Source organism: Typopeltis vanoorti, chromosome 22 (assembly GCF_054136105.1).
Source record: "Typopeltis vanoorti isolate ZY-2024b chromosome 22, IOZ_Tvanoo_1.0, whole genome shotgun sequence".
Taxonomy (NCBI): Eukaryota; Metazoa; Arthropoda; class Arachnida; order Uropygi; family Thelyphonidae; genus Typopeltis; species Typopeltis vanoorti.
This window is the reverse complement of record NC_143570.1, coordinates 91,475,704-91,493,295: the sequence shown is the minus strand read 5'-3', so window position 1 is coordinate 91,493,295 and position 17,592 is coordinate 91,475,704. Positions and strand designations below refer to the sequence as shown.

At 35.7% G+C, this 17,592-nt stretch overlaps 1 protein-coding gene across 1 annotated transcript in view; it reads left to right on the top strand.

Moving 5' to 3' along the window:
• The first annotated feature begins 565 nt into the window (after window positions 1-565).
• The window catches only part of LOC150094566 (inositol hexakisphosphate kinase 3-like), a 73,830-nt gene continuing 56,803 nt past the window's right edge, over window positions 566-17,592 (top strand). The window contains exon 1 of the mRNA XM_090411855.1: window positions 566-680. The gene's annotated coding sequence lies outside the window, so the exon portion shown is untranslated. The remainder of the gene's footprint in view (window positions 681-17,592) is intronic.

Genomic DNA, 17,592 nt, shown 5'->3' with positions numbered 1-17,592 from the left:
GGACCACGCATCAGTACTTGGCTCATTTCACGATACGAGAGGAGAGAGTAGATAACAGACATAAACCATTGACGTAGGATCGCGTTGTGTTGGTATACAATTGCCAGTGGTGACGAACGCTGGCATCGGTTGGGTATGTCAGTGTTTTCAGCCTTCGCCGTCGCTTTATCAGCGAAGTCATAGAAATTGGTGTCACGGTCAGTTGTATGTAGTTGCGCGTTTCCAAATACGTAATACTTTTTTTTTTTCTTATATATATATATAGTGCTACTATAACTTCTTCCTGTCACCTAAACATGTGAGGGGGGGGGGGTACTCTTACGTCTGCCTTCCTTTCTTCAACTTCTTTCATGCTTCCGTTTTGGTTCCAAAGTGGAATATAGAAGTGATAACAGAAATTTGCCATGATTCATTATCTATTCCACAAACAGTCGTACGTAATCGGGTTTTGTGAATCATTTGTCTTGGACGGAAGCCAAGTATTTATTAGAACAACGAAGTGTGGGCAGAAGTAAATTAAAACCTGAAACTGAACAAGCGCATAGAAGTGCGTTAGTGATATTTCTCAACAAACGTTCACATATAATTCATATGTAATATATTCCCTTCCCTTTTTTTTGTGTATTGTATGCGCTTTAGATCTGAACATAATATGATGTTATATTATGCAAAGTCATCATGTGAGTAAACTACTTTCTGTTATCATAAATTCTTTTTTATATTTTTTCTCCGGAGTTAACTTTATTTGAATGTCTGCTACTTTTTATCATGACACATTGTATTATGATAAAAACTAGGACGAAGTATTTGTCTGTGGAAGGCAGCCACTTCGAATTGTACTCCTAATGTACGAGTACATTATTAAGAGCCGATGTTAATCTCCGATTCAGCGTAAGGCCTTATTCGATCATATCGGCTCTTGTTTGCAAGACAATTTATATTACAAGAATGTTACGTCCGTGAATATAAATAATGCAACCGAAAACAAGGATGCGCCACGAACATATAGTTGAAAGCAATTTCGCAATACATCAAGATTTTTAAGTCGCAAGAACATTTTAAAATGCAAGAACGTTTTTATTGTTAAAAACGATAAAATATACTGCCTATTTTTTTTTTTTTCATGTCAAAATAATTTTGAAGAAATTCGAAGAGAGAGCTGCTAAAAATGAAACTATTATTGTTATGAAACCATTACATGTTATCCGTGTATGGCAGTGCCAAAAAAAAAAAAAAAAAAAAAAAAAACTGGAACCCATGGTACTAAATATTAAATAATCAGGTACAGTATAGTAAGCACGTGTTACGTAGTATGCTTATTGTATCAACCACTTAAGGGAAGATCACACTATACCTTGATCCCCATTTCCCTTAAAATAGCACGAAGTGTACCAAATTAGTTGTTTATGAACAACAGCTATAGATCTCGGTTTACCTCCGTGCGAAAACTATTTCTGAGGACTCTCTTTTAATAATTAATTTTGATTAATACTTGGTCAAACTATTTTAATTATAATTAAAATATCAATTGTTTTCTCCAAAATTATAACAACTTACAAAAATGTAATAATTTTATTTTGAATTTATCTGATTGGCAATACTGTTGCAAATCAGTTTATTTGAATAAAGATTAGTAAGTTTAAGGTAATAAAATGTAAATCTCGATCATTATTTTCAAGTTGATATTCTGAGTATGTTCAATGTTTTAATATTATTTGGTCCTTTATATTACGTATGTATTTCATTTAATCCACTTCTGTTACGAATATATGTTACGTATCTATTTTATTTAACCAACCCTTGTTTTTTTAATGTTAACTTTTGGTTTTATTTATAACTTATCGTTATGACTTTTCATGTTGCCTCCAATCTCCTAGTAAATAATAAGTTCGAATAAATCGTTTAGAATATAATAAGTTCGACAGAATCATCCCCATTGTAGGTAGATATCAAAGTACGTTTCTATTGCATTATTTTCTTTACAAATTCGTGATTAATTATATTTTTTTAAGGCTCGAGGGTAGGAGCATAGCAGTTTTCTATAATTATCATTACATGACATCTCCATGGAATCCGAGAACCGATCACGATCTACATCACACAACACTTCTCGATCAACCGTCTATATTACACCATCTTCACAACTACCATCCACCACATTTCCCGTATGCGGGATGAAAAACCCAAGTTTGCAGATAAAGAAAAAAAAAAAAAAACTACTACATATTTCAATATGATATCTACTAATTCAGGTCATTTTTAATCGAAGGGTGTCGTGTTCCGTCGTCCTTCCAACCTGCTATAGAGGAGCTTTTTGCCTGCTAATTCCTTACATTACGAAGTTTTAAAATTGTAATTTGTAGTTTGCTGTAATTTGGAAAGTCTCATCATAATATATTAAGCTCAACTAATCTATATTAATAATAAATGTATTCGTATTATTCATATTACACCATTAAAATAAAAATATACTAAAATTAAAACACTGTAAACAGAAGATTTTGAATTTCCTCGGATGTTAATTACGTATACTGTATATCATAATTGATCACAATTAATGCATTATATGATTTAACAAATTAATATATATTAATTTTCTCTCTCTCGTTAATATATTCCTAGCTCCTCTATATATACCGGGTGATTATAAAATAACTTCAAGAGCCCTCTAGCGAGTAATGTATCGGACGAAACACACCAATATTCGGTAGACGTACACAGTGGAATATGGGGATTCGGTTTAACGAAAAAAAAAGTACCAAAAGTCGCCAACAGGGGAAATTTTGGCGCTGCCAAATAATTTTAGTAGGTGTGACTAATGAATGACTAAACGGCAAAAGAGAGACAGCACACATCAATTTCATGACGTTTATTGTTAATTACAAATGAGGTTCAATATGACCACCATTCTGATGTTCCAGGAACTGCATACGGTGCACGACATTTTCCACAGTGGCTCGCAACATATCGGAATTGATTTGTCTCAGGTGTAACGTTATTCGATCTTTCAAAGTTGGAATATCGAGTACATGTCCTTGATACACAATGCTTTTAAGAAATCCCCACAGCCAAAAGTCACAAGGATTGAGATCAGGCGATCTTGGTAGCCATGGCGTGGGAAATGCACGACTAATGATTCTTCTATCAGAGAAATGTTGTCGCAAAACCGATGTGGGGTGGTGTTCCATCCTGCATGAAGATGGTCGAATCGAGACATCCTCTTTGCTGCAGTTGTGGAACCACAAAGTTCTGTAGCATATTGGCATACCTGTTAGCATTGATGGAACAGGTCACTGGTCCATTTTGGCGATTTTCCTCGTAAAAGTATGGACCGATGATAAAATATGCCGTAAATCCGCATCACACTGTGACTTTGGGCGAGTGGATTGGCATCTGCAGACACATGTGCGGATTAGTTGCAGCCCAAATGCGACAGTTGCATGTGTTAATATCGCCGTTCAAATAAGTGCGCTTCATCACTCCATAAAATCTGCCACGGCCATGCATCGTCCACTTCCATGCGCGCTAAGAATCTCAAAGATAAGTCGATTCGTGTGGTCGCATCACCAGGGCGCAATTCTTGAACATGACTGATTTTATAATGGTAAAACTTCAACATCTGATGTAGGATTTTCCACACTGTTGTGTATGCGATATCCGTTTGCCAGGATATTGCTCGTGTACTGCTGGTACTCTGCACATTCGTCATCTCCTGTTCCACAATAGCAGTTGCAACTTGTTCAACTTGTTGGTGATTGATTGGTTTGCGTCCCTTGCCTACCTGCACTGCTAGAGTTCCAGTAGTTTCAAATCGCCGAATCAGTTTTCGTAAGTTTGTTACGCTAATCGGCCCTTTTCGTAAATTTTTCATACGCCGAAAATCACGAAGACAAGCACTGGCATTATTGTTCAGCTGATAATAGTTTGACTAACAAAGCACGCTCACGTAAGTTAAGAGGCATCGAAAAGAAGTTCGTCTACAAATGATAAGAAATCTCACAGGCTTTCCTTTTATTGCATGATCGCTCACAAGAAACGCGATAATGCAAATTAATGCATTTTACTCGGTAAACAGCGCCAAAATTTCCCCTCTTGGCGACTTTTGGTACTATTTTTTTTCGTTAAATCGAATCCCTATGTTCCACTGTGTACGTCTACCGAATATTTGTGTGTTTCGTCCAATACATTACTCGCTAGAGGCTCTGAACACTTGACGTTATTTTATAATCACCCGGTATATATACACTTAATAATTTATTTTATTTTTAATTTTAAATTTAAAATTTAATTAATTTATTTATTTTATTTTATATTTTATTTATTTTTAAATTAATAAAATTATTATCTATGGAGGAGCGATATCCCAGAAGTTACTATTAGTGTATTATTGGGTCTGTTTTGCTGTTTAATTTGTATGTGAATGATATTGGGAGAGGTCTGAATGGTGATATGTAGTTGTTTGCAGATAATGCAAAGCTGGGGAGAGCTACCAGGAGTAGAGCAGATGCTATGGCTTTACAAGAAGACTTGAATACACTGGATGAATAGGTAAATGAGTGGGGGATATCAATTCAATGTTGTAAAGTGAAATTTGGGAAACAGAGATGGGATGTTGAGTACACAATCGGCGGAAATATCTTGAAAGGTAGAGAAGATGAGAGACCTGGGAGTGATTGTGGACAACGACCAAAAATTTCAGGGACATGTTGCTAAAATTATGAGGACAGCATAGCGGATAATGGGAATGATGTGGAGGGCACTGACTTGTAGAAGTTAGGATTAGAGATAAGTTGATGGAAGTTTTTTCACTTGGCTATGCTACCAATTATATATTTAGTTTAATCCTTTATCCAAGTGTAAGCAAACAAAGTTTGCACTTGAAATATTTTCAGGACTGGGGCAACTCGTGGCAAAGGTGCTGTAACTTCTCATCACTTGCCTTAGTATCCCATAATGCAAAGCATATCTCCTTGCGGACATGTATAATACTATGCATTAAGGGAAGGGTCACTACCCAGGCTGGTTTCGACCTTTATTGAGGACTCATCAGTGGGACCCAGAGGTGGCGATACTAAGGTGGAAGTAATGGAGAAGTCATATTTCCATATACCAGTTGCCAAAAGGTGTCACACCTTATTATTAAAATTCTCTGGATTAGAGATAAGAACCAAATATTAGAGATGAAACCAAATAAATATATAATTATCTTATCTCTAATCCAGAGAATTTTAATAATAAGGTGTGACACCTTTTGGCAACTGGTATATGGAAATATGACTTCTCCATTACTTCCACCTTGCAGAGATGTGATTTGCATTATGTATAAGATCATAGGATCAAATAAGATTTGCATTTGCATAAGATCAGACCACATATGGATTATTGTGCACAGATTTGGTCTCCTGGCTTTCCAAAAGATGAGGATGTATTGGAAAAGGTAGATCTAGAGACGATTGACTAAGGTGGTTTGTGGTCTCTGGAAGTTGAGTAAGAAGACAGATTGACAAAATGCAATTTGCAGAAATTGGTGGATAGAAGGAGGAAAGAGAGATATGATCGAGACAAATAAGCTGTTAAGAGGTTATTAGCAGATTAATGTCGGGGAGGTTTTGCACAGAATGGGTGAAGATAGGAAGCAGTGGCGGCCAGTGAAAATTTTAAGTGGGGATGCTGCATATACAAAAAAAAAAAAAAAATTCTAATCAGTAACGAATTTATTAATAAATAAATTTACATATTAACAATTGCTTTATTAAAAATATTCCATCCTTACCACGAACAAACACCAATTATAAAAGTTTCGTATCAGTAGCAATGACAACTGCAAACGAATATCGGCGTTAGATCGCAGTGCATTTGTTTCGTGTAACGATAATTGAAAAAATATAATTCTTTTCATATTTTCAACAGTGACACTCATCATAATTCAGCCTTGTATCTATAATAAATAAATAATTATATGTTATTTAAACAAAATAAAATAAGATTTACAAAAAAAATAGTTCACCACGCACATGCACCAATAATAAACGTTTCATATCTCACAGAAATAACTTGCGTAAGGATACTAAAAATACACTGCCGTTTGGGCAGTGTGGGAATGACGTAACGTGCAATGACAAGAACAAACGAATATCGGCGTTAGATCGCAGTGCATTTGTTTCGTAATCTAAAGCGTTAATCGAACAATTCCAATTATTAACTATTCAGTCAATGTCAAAACATAAGCTGCAACCTTTACCATGTTGTACTGCATTTATATAATGTTGTAAGCATTGTTATTATTTATAAACGCAAACAAAATTTAAATTTTTCGTTTTTTCCATGGGGGTGCTGCAGTGTCGCAGTGCATATGTACGGGCCACCACTGATAGTAAGAGAACAAGAGGTCATCCTTGAAAGCTGTATAAGGAGGGTGTGATTAAGGGGATGAGAAGCAGGTTGTTTTTTGCATGGAGAGTAGTAAGTAATTGGAATGCATTTCCCGAGAGTGTGGTGAGCGCAGTTACAGTGAATATATTTAAGGCGCGCTATGATAAACTGTGTGTGTAACAGTGGGACCTCTGACGATGATTCTGACTTTATGGAGGTTTTTTTTAATAATAATAACGATACAAATAACGTTTTATGTTTATTACTAATGTTTATTATTATTCCGTCTACAGTTTGTTATCAAGATTATGTATTTTGTTTATGAAAATACAAAACTATGTACTGCAACTGTTTGTTTGTATTTAGTGGTAGGTTTATTATTTTGTTTACAGTTTCGTTGTTAAGATTTTTTTTTGCTTATAAAAAGCAGGCAACCGAAGTTTTCAACTTGATTTTCTTATGAAACTTATAGAACTATATTAGGAACATTCATGTTGATCACAATGGAGAAGTTCACAATGGAATTTAATGAAATTTGCTATTAAAGATTGCTATTATAATTTAGTTGTTACAAATAGACTATCTTAATGGTAAAAATTAGGCTAAACGAAATTATGTCTAGTGCATATACCAAAAATAACTGGTTCTCGATTAGATATTTTTATTTTTTATTAATGAATGTTATCATTTATCAAGAAGACCATGAAATACATCTTTTTTATGATTATCGGCAAATAATATTCGGACTTTTGCATGATGAATGAATAACGTGTTGCTTTTTGCTGTATCCAAATAGCAGCAATTAATAGCATCAACTTTCTGTTTACTCTGTCTGTGTGATCACTTAGGACCAAGCACTAATTTCTGTTTTGCTCTGATGGCACGAAGCAAGTTGTTTGGGTTTAGTTCAACGTATGAGGCAATACACATACTTTCATGTCTGGCGAAGAAGTAGAAAGAAAGTTGGAGGAACAATATTGACCTGAACGCACTGTTTTGCTTATTTAAAACTTTCTTTCATTCTTCCTTAAAAAGTCGTTTGTTTTTGTAGCGGATATTGCATCACTCAAGTAACTTGTTCATATGGTTAAGGACTGTGTCATTGGGTCAGTGATTAATGATACAACGTGAATGGAAATGAAAAGAAAAGAAAAGAGTAATTTTCACGTTCAATACTGACATGCAGTTGAAGGAAAGAAAGGTTGTGAGCTTAGAAAACAAAAAGGGAAGTCTTGCCTTTTCACCGAGATCAGTTATAAACATATTCGGCAATTTCCGGCCACAGTTCTTCAAGACACAAGGCGTTCCGTTGAGTGTTTATTTTATTCTGAAACATTTCGGTATCACACAAGGCCGTCTACTAAAGCTTACTTTGCGTATTATAAATGATCACAGGACTGGCCATAAGGATGTGATATCTCTGCGAAGGTCGATATATTCATTATGGGAATGAAAGAATAGCCACAATATGGCTACTGCTTATAAAGGGAAGTCTGGCTTCCCTTTATAAGCAGTAGCGAATAAACATGTCCTATTACATATTCATACGCGTGATGAATAATAGCAGGTCTAAATTTTAGTTTCTGAAGAGATCGATAGAAATACTGCTAGGATTATTAAAATTTCTTGTTTAGTTAACAAGTTTATTTCAACATTTAATTAATATTATAATTTAAAAAATTGAAATATTTGGGGTTTTTTCCCAATTAAATTTCATAAATAATTTGTAAATAAAACTTCAATTTTCTCTTTCCTTTTAATCCATATATTTTATTTATTACATCCGAAACTTTTAATAAGTTTCAATAAATAGGCTGAATAACATCATAGTATAAGAAATGGAGCGAACATTACACTGAAGTGCGTGGTATTAATATTTTAGACAAGTTTACTGTGGGGAAATAAAAGTGTTCGAGAGGTGGGCTGAAGTGATAGGAATTCTGATGACAGTCATTACTAATAGCGAATGGTTCGATACCATTTTCAGCCGAATCGGTAAAATTGTCCCAGTTAGAATTGTGCTCACTGAAGTCGTCGTGGCAAAAAATTTTAAGTCCCCCAAAAAAAATTTAAAAAAGGAGGGGGGGGGGGGAAATATTCCATGTTGCAATGTCTGACATGTTCTATCGGAAACGGTAACCCACAAATTCCTCCTTTTAAACGAAAATAAGTGTGGAGGAAGTAGCTGGGATAGGTGAGCGGAAGCAAGAGAATTTTGCTTCCGTTCACACACACATATACACAATGAAACATTCACACATGCTTTTAGAACAGTGAAAGAAAACCACAAATAACACACAAAATTAGATTATTGAAATTAGGTGAATAAATATGAAGAAGTCTGGACATGTCCTAAAACGAATAAGCAACTGAATCTTACAAAAAAACGAGTGGAAACAGCGGCGTATTATCCTGGTCAATCAGTCACCGAGAGGGAAAGTATCCATTTTGAGAAAGTCTAAATTTGCAAGCGAAGTTAGAAGTCCGATTTTAACAAAAGCCGGATTTATTTTCAGAATCATACATATAAACTTGTTCGCTTAAGAACTTCTGTTCAGTTAAATTAAAACATGATTGATGAGCGTCAATTATAAATAAAGCAAGTTAGCAAATGAACAAACAGCGCAACATTCAATGCAGGCGCGTTCTGGATATTAAGATTTTTGCTCAACGACTGTTAATAAACAAAAGGCAAAATTGCAAGTGACCTTCAGCAGGAGTACATCGTCGATACCAACTGATGTACGTCAGCTGTGAACATTACGCTGTCTCCAAAAACGATGAATACGCTATTATTTCTGAAAATTGTTTGTTTATTTTGTTTATTCAGCTGTTATTGATTGTTTACATAAAATTTCATTTAGGAGTTCTTGAACGATAGTTTTAATTTAAAAATAAATTACTCGCTGATATCTATTAGACAGCCAATCTCCAATCCAGCGAACTAATTTAGTGTGTTAATGTGTTAATATGAAATTCGCTCGTTTTTATTTTAAATACTATCCAGACATGAGATCGAATTATTTGTAATTCAATTGGAAACCTACCCCCCCCCCAAAAAAAAATAAAATAAAGAATTCCTGGAGATTAATTGGATTGTCGTCGACTCAGGACATGGTGGCGATAAGCTGATGGAATCTGAAAATAGCAGCAGATGACTTTTAGCCACACTTTTACACCCTGTTGTTTACAAGGAGTTAATTTTGGAGATGAGGTCAAAATTGTGTAAGAGTATCATTGTACTTATAGACGTATCTTGGTGTAAGCAAAGAACGCATTTCTTTTAGTTAGAGAGACTTTGATTTGTCCCTTCGGTGATACGAGAAATATTTTCTAAATCTGACCCCTTGTCAGATTGTCGTTAAGGATTTTTCTTCCCGCATAAGAGGCAAACCAACCGGTGAACACGCGCAGATAAATATAATATGCACGTGGCTTCAGCATTTATTGTAGCCCATCCACCGCATAATAATATTCCTTTATGATGTTCTTTACGTGTCGGCTAGAATTGTTATATGATGTTCGGGAAGGCATATATAAGGGAATATTGGCATCGGTAGATTCTTCTGTCCATTAAGAACCTGTTATATATAGGGAGCGAACGAGAAAATACTTCAAGAAAAGTTGTCTCTTTCTATTCCTGTTGTGAAATCGATGTACCTGCTGCTGACATTTCCGAGGTGTGCGAAAGGGAAATAAATCACCAGTTGTGATTTTTGGAACATTATTCTTTCTGTTTTTAATTCATCTTGCACTTTAAGGTTTTATTTTTATTCTCTTTTTGTTTTTGTCTTAACAAACTTATCTTACCTAATATTTTTTATAGAGATGTAGGAGATATATACATATTAGTTGTATATGTATATACACATATATATGTATACAGGGTTACATCTATATACATAGCTAATATGTGTATATTAGTTACCTGTTCTGCGTGAGTTCACAACCAAGCAATGGGATCACCGCTGTAAATCAATACCGACAATTCTGAGACTGCTGTGAATGTTTTGGAGTGATGAAAAGAGCGTAATCACGTGCACAACGTCATTTGAGATTATGAAAAGCGTTTATGAGTGGTTATTTCGTAGTTTAGAACAACGCTTATGTGATCTGCGTACCGTTCCCCCGAGGGTTTATGACGCCTACTTCTTAGTAAAATTGAGAAAAATAATTAAATTAATTAATTTATTATTATTGTCTGAGACCTCCGGGGAGTCAAGGACTCGTCGAGGGAGACTATAAATCACCCAAACTAACTGTCATACTTCTCTTAAATTCATTCACCCTAGATACACTTATTACCCCTAAAGCCAAACTGTTTCTCTCACTCACTGCTCTGCGAGAGAAAAACGTAACTCTGTTCCTTTCTTGACTGTGAACAAACTTATCTTCCATAGATGCCACCGTATTCACTCCCACCTTCCACAGAATAAAAAATTTCATCAGTTGATATCCTATAACACCCATTCAAAAGTTTATAGACCTCTATCATATCACCCCTCTTTCTCCCGTTAACCAGAGTCTGTAATCCACATACTCGCAATCTGTCCTCATAACCTAATCCTATAATCCGGATATAATCTTTGTAACTCTTCTTTCACCCTTTCCACAGCTTCTTTATCCCTTTGGAATCCAGGAGACCAAATCTGTGCACAGTAATGTAGGTATGGTCGTATCAAGACCTTATAAAGAGGCAAAATGACTTCCATATCTTACATGTCAAGGTTCGCGTCATCATCGCAATTTGTATCTCTGAGTTGCATTTGCACTTTAAATTCCTATCCACTATTAGTCAAGATCCCTAGTCTCATCAGTTTCTTGTAGCATAATCCCGCTAATATAACATGCCGCTGGAAACCTCATCACTCCAATTTGCATAACTTCTTACTTGCTAACATTAAGCTGATAGCCATTTTCGTTTGCCCAAATTTCCAGCCTAAATCATATTCTCCAGAATATTAACAATTTACGTAAAAAGTACGGAATGTTTTAAATAACATTTCCTACCACTCATTTGTGTGAAAAAGTTTCTTAGGCGTAACGAATAATTATATATGTAAGTGTAAGGAAACAAAGTTTCAGAATGAAGTATCTTCACGACTATGCTACTTGTATATCGAGGCTATTGACTTCATATCAATTGCCTTAGTATTTCATAATGCAAAGCACACTTTCTTTCGGACGTATCAATTGCTATTCATAAAGGGAGGGTCACTTATGCAAAGCTTCGACCTTTACTGAGGTCTCATCAGTAGGAGCGACACTTTGGCAACTATCAAGGTTGAATTAATGTATGTCATATATTTCTCATCTACAAGTAGTAGACAGTGTCACACCTTGTTATTAAAATACTCTAGATCAGATATAGTTGGAGAGAGGGTTTTATTTCCCGACTTCGTTACAAATAAAGGTCCAAACCGGTCTGGACAGTGTCCCATCCCATAATGTTTTTGCCTTACGGGATGCTGAAGCAATTAGTCATACAGTTGGATAAAAGGCTAAACAAGAATATAATTTCTTGGCAAGTATTATTTTTCTTTGTAACTAAGTGAAAACACTTAAGAAATATGGAATCTGACCTCATAATTCAACAGGCAGGAATAAAAAAAAATATTTAAAGCTAGTGGCTGAGATGGACCATCAATTTTTCTATTTTTTAGTTTGTGAATTAAATAAAATACCTCGTTTATTTGTTCATCGTTGAATTGTTTGTGTATATTTTGTGCATTTTTTTAAGGTTCAGATCGTAGAATTGGCTTAGGAGTCCTCAGTTTCCAGTAATGATTCATTAGTGGTTCGCAGAAATCAGAAGGTCAAAAACCTCTGGTCTATAACATGTTCAAAATATGGAACAGCACTTGGTAATCGAATGAGGTTGCGCAGGACCGCAAACGCTGGTGATTGTACGCGCAGTTTACTTATAATACGAGAAGGGCAGTATATTGTCATAAGAAAGACTAGATCGATACGTAGTGATATTACGCAAAGACATACTCGTATGGATCGTCGATGGAGACGTGAAACTTCTACATATCCTGTTCTACGATGTAATAAAGGGAAGGGCTGTGTTTATTCGTTCCTCACAGCTTGCGATCTAAACTGTGTGCAGATGGAAACATCTGTTGGCTACTTGACAGGGCACATGCCAATGTCTGATCAAACTAGGAAACAGACGCATTATCTCCCTCTCTCTCTCTCTCGCTCTCTCTCTCTGTCTGTTCTGTTCTGAATTGCCATTTAGCTGATTTGATTAAGAAGTCGAAGTCGCTGGAATGAATGTCAGAATATATATATATATATATATATATATATATATATATCCCTACAATTCGGTTAAGTATTGGTCACTTATGTAGTATTTATTGCTGTTAAATTGATTGATTGATGTCATCCATCCCTTTAGGACGAGTAAAGTCCCCTAATGAAGGGTTCACGGCGAAATTAATGCGGCCGGTTCGTCACTCCTTGTCCCCTAAGGGTAGTATTCCTGACTGTAATCCGTGTGTGCTCTTAAGACCGGTTTGTCTGCTTGCGGGATGAAAAACCCCAGATAAACTGGGGGAGGGGGGGGGGATCCTGCTGTCCATGCCCAAAACCGGCTAACTTGGCTATGGTTGAGGAAGCTCCTTAAGCTTCTCACGTCTGTTAAATTGGTGCGACATTCGGTAGCTGACATTTCGGGGTTGTAGTAGCGTGTCACGTTAATGTAGTTGAGCGTAAGGTTTAGGATCCACAAGTGAAAGACTGTGTATCCTGATGATGGGTGGGAATTTTCACATTGCAAGGATGTTTAAAGACATCCTTGCAATGTGAAAATTCCCACCCATCATCAGAATACTATGCACCTATCCAGATGATAGGTGCAATAGTAAGAAGAAAGGGGGGGGGGATATTTTCAGGTGATATTTATTGAGCGACAGAGACAGGGATGTAGTAGTTCCTTATTATACTGCCCTGAACTGACCGCACAGCCCGATTAGGTCTGGCCACCAGGATTTCGAGGGGATGAAAAAAACTTTGAAAAAGAAAACCGCAGGTAACATATTTGTTATCTTAACTGTGGAATGCTTGCTAACTATGGGGATAGATAAGATCGTGTCTTCAGAATTCGGTACCAGAAGAAGGGTGGATTATGCTCGACGCATGAGCTGTTGAGGAATATTTACCGGATGGATGTTGGGAAATTTTTCCAAAGATTAGAAAAGAGGTCATTCCTGGAAGTTGCGCAAGGGAGCGAGGATAGGTTTTTGGGAGTGATTGGTGTGTAGAATGGATTACTCGAATGACGTAGGGTGGACTACCCGCGACTAGTCTCTTGACTTTGTAGACATCCTACAAATAATTTTCACTGTGGTTTATACGTGTGTTTCTTTTAATAATGTTATATATATTTTTTATTCCTGTATGGCGGTGCCATATCTGAATTTCACTTTTTAGAGATAAGGGCGACTGGCAAACTGTAGGAAAGAATTGAATAGTACATAATAGGATTCTTAACATTTCTTCTTTTGATTAATATATTTATCTAAATAAATATATTAATGAAATAATAAATAAAATACATGAATATATTTTATTAATATATTTTACTTCAAAGTTAACAAAATAAAATTTATTTCAGATATTTAAGTATTATTTCAAATACACGGAGTATTCATAAACACATGACCGATTACAAATGCCTGTATCTTCATTCTACTTTCGAAGTAATAACAAATCAAATGTAATAGTACCGGAAAGAAAACCATTAAGTTTCCCTGAAACAGAGATTCTCCTTCCCGCAGCAGATAGTTTGCATCCACGAGCGTTTGTCTCATGAGTGCTTCTTAGAAATTGGTGCCATCTTCAAAAAAGGAACCAATTCCGTGGCTTCTGACCCTACCACCAGTAGACTTCGAGCGGAAGTATCTGAGAAAACATTCCAACACCACTAAGATCACTTAATACCTTCTCCCGCAAACAAAAATGCATCCGGCAAGCCATCGCATTACTGAATGCGGATGTGTTTGTGTAGGACCTGGAAAGGGTTTGGATGCAGGAGGTATTAGTCGTGTTTCTAGAAGCACGTAAATGAAATTCTTGTAACGTGCAATACTCGGAATAAATCCTGGCACTGTCCCAACCAAATGATGGTTTATTCTTCACTATTACAAAAGTACTTTATGTATAAAACCTACTTTTATTTTTTGAGGTAGTGTCCATATATAATACTTATTAACGAGAGAAAAAAGTGATTTTTTTTTTAAATACGAAGCCAAATTTATACGTAATATTTGTAGCAAATTTCAAACGTGTTTGTTGTTATTGTTGTTGTTGCTGCTGCTGCTGCTGCTAACTGGGCTGCGTGACGTCGTCATGGAGCCCAGTCATCATCGCGGGAGACGACTTCATCACTCTTATCCAAAATCGAAACTTCTTTTTATAAAATTCATTTTCTTTGATTCACGTCGTGCACATTTAGACACAAAATAAGTCTCCTTGGCTTTCTCAAATAACATAAGACTTGGGTGCAGCTATCCCAAAAAATCATTTTAAAACGTTCCCTGGATTTTACCACATACGACTTAAGGATACAAAAATGAACTACTGCGTCCTTTTGCTAATCGCTCTTAAGCTTCTAGAACTTAATTTTCTGGGATTTTTTTCTCCCGGAAACTTTGGTTTTTCGACCCTCAAAACAGACAAACCGGCCAGTAGAACACACACAATTTACAGACAAGAATACTTAGAGGCATAGGGGTAACCGCCTTATCCTCGTATTACGGTTGGGAAGTCCAAGGACACTTGGAAGGCTATGAACGCTTAAGTGCCTGTTAATGCCACAGATGGATGGAAAATACCACTAAACCTAAAAATTGCAGAGATGATTCCATTACACAGAAATGTAGAGTTATTACCGTGAAAGTAATAATTTCAGGCCTCTGTCTTCACTGTCACTAATAGCAAAGTTTTGGATACAATTTTGTCAGTGACAAATTATCCACAGCTCTAGAGATATTCAATATAATGTCCAACACAATATGAATTTTAGTTAAATTAAAGTGATCATTATCTTGTGATTGATCTGTCTGAACACAATTACCTCAGATCTGAAAAACGCTTTGTCTTTGCAGTAGCTCTACTTTGCTTTACCAAAGCTTTCGATACAATTAAACATACCGTTTCCGTAAATAAACTGGAAGCAGTTGGCTACAAAAAGAAACAACATAACTGGTTCGAAGACTTCCTTAAAAGTGGAACTTATATTACAAAAATAAAAGGAACAAGTAGCAACAAAACTGAACCTTCGACATTCCACAAGAATCAATTTTATCACCATGCGTTAACATTTTCGTAAATGATCTTACCAGCCTACAGTTATGCAGTTATGTCTAACCTCAAATATTAGGTTGCACTTTGATTACGGCATATAGTGGCATACCCATTAAATATATATGCACAACCACAAGATATATTATCCAAAAATACTAGGAAAACTATCTCCAGGTCTCTAGGTGAGGTCTATAGCAGATATGGTATTGCTTGCTGTGGTTCTACACCATAAGATTTAATGAAGAAACCAAACTTATTACAGACACAGACTGATGGAAATAAGAACTGTGGATCTTCCAAACAGCACTTCTTCCCAACGATCATTCTTACTATAGCCAATCTTAAACACTGCACTATCATAATAAGACTACTTTTATAGAAAATGCTGAAAGACAATTACTGTCCTGTACTATCAACAACATGTACATTTGCCTTTCGATTGGAAAGACGGGAGTTTGAATTGTTTTGTATTCTCTGAATTAGTAGATTTCATATAGCGGTATTAGGATATTTACTTCCCCAAAGGAAAAGATGAAAAACGAATTCAAACAGCATGAAATTTCTCAGAAAAAACAGCTGGATATACCAAGTGAGATCATAAAACAAATGAAGAAATTTTACAATCCCTGAAAATAAAACCAATTAATTACTACATAAGACAGTATAAACAAAAATGGATAGAACATTAAAATCGAATGGACAACAGCAGACTACCGAAAATACTATGCAGATATAAAATAAGTGGAAAAAGAAGAATCGGAAGAAAGAGATGACATGAAGGCCGAAACAAGCTACCTGGCCTAAAATCCATGTTAGGAAGAAGAAGACTTCCGCAAAGCTGTGAACACACTCAGTTAACAAAGATAATATACTACTGGCTGAAGGAACTAAAGCGCCTTAGTTACTTAGCTAAGGCGCTTTAGTAACTAAGGCGCTTTAGTTGAAAAACGAAACAACTCACTGCAACCAAAGTTGTGAGTTGTTTCGTTTTTCATTTTTCGACCACTTGAATAACTCGGAAAGGTTTTAACTTCTTTCTGGAATTTATTATCAAATTTCTCCACTTATCTGAATATCTCCATCTTAATTTTGAAGTTGATTGACGAATCCCACGTTTTAATTACCCTCAGATTAACTTCAGCCACTGACGCGAAAGAGCCACGTGAGGTAATCAAAAAATGGCGTGTCCTCACTTACGAAGCCACAGTTCTTTGAAACGTCATGGCTATAGTTGATAGTCAATTTCTTTTGTACTTCTCCAAATATCGTATTTCATGAGAATTTTGTAAGTTCATAAAACTTAGAACTTTAATTTCGGGTGCCTTTTGTTCAGTTTTATTATTTTTTTTTTCCAAATGTCTTCTTCGTCCATGATCGATTCACGGAAGGAAATATTGAATTCCTTATTTAAAGACTCTGTATGTATGTATGTGTGTGTGTGTGTGTGTGTGTGTGTGTGTGTGTGTGTGTGTGTGTGTGTGTGTGTGTGTGTGTGTGTGTGTGTGTTTGATACTCATACTTTAAGGTAATGCTATGTCAGAACAGTTACCCTCTCACCCTATATACTAAAGGAATCGTCTGCATATCTGTCAAAAGTTTTATTATTATTATTATATTATTATTATTTTAGGTAACCCTACTAATCCCATAGAAGATTGGCTCGATCATCTGAATTTAAATGTCTTTATAAAGATTCCTTCCGTCCTACCCTACACAAAATTCGAAACTATGTCTTTTCAGCTGAAGAGCATCATTGCTACCCATTGAACTATGGAAGCTTGCTTAAAAGATGCATTGTTGGTTCTAATTTGTCTCCTGGAGAAGTTCCTGTATTTGAAAACCGTATTTTTAATATTCTAAGTTTCTTTTTCCAGTAAGTGCTGTCATAAGCCGAACTGTATTACA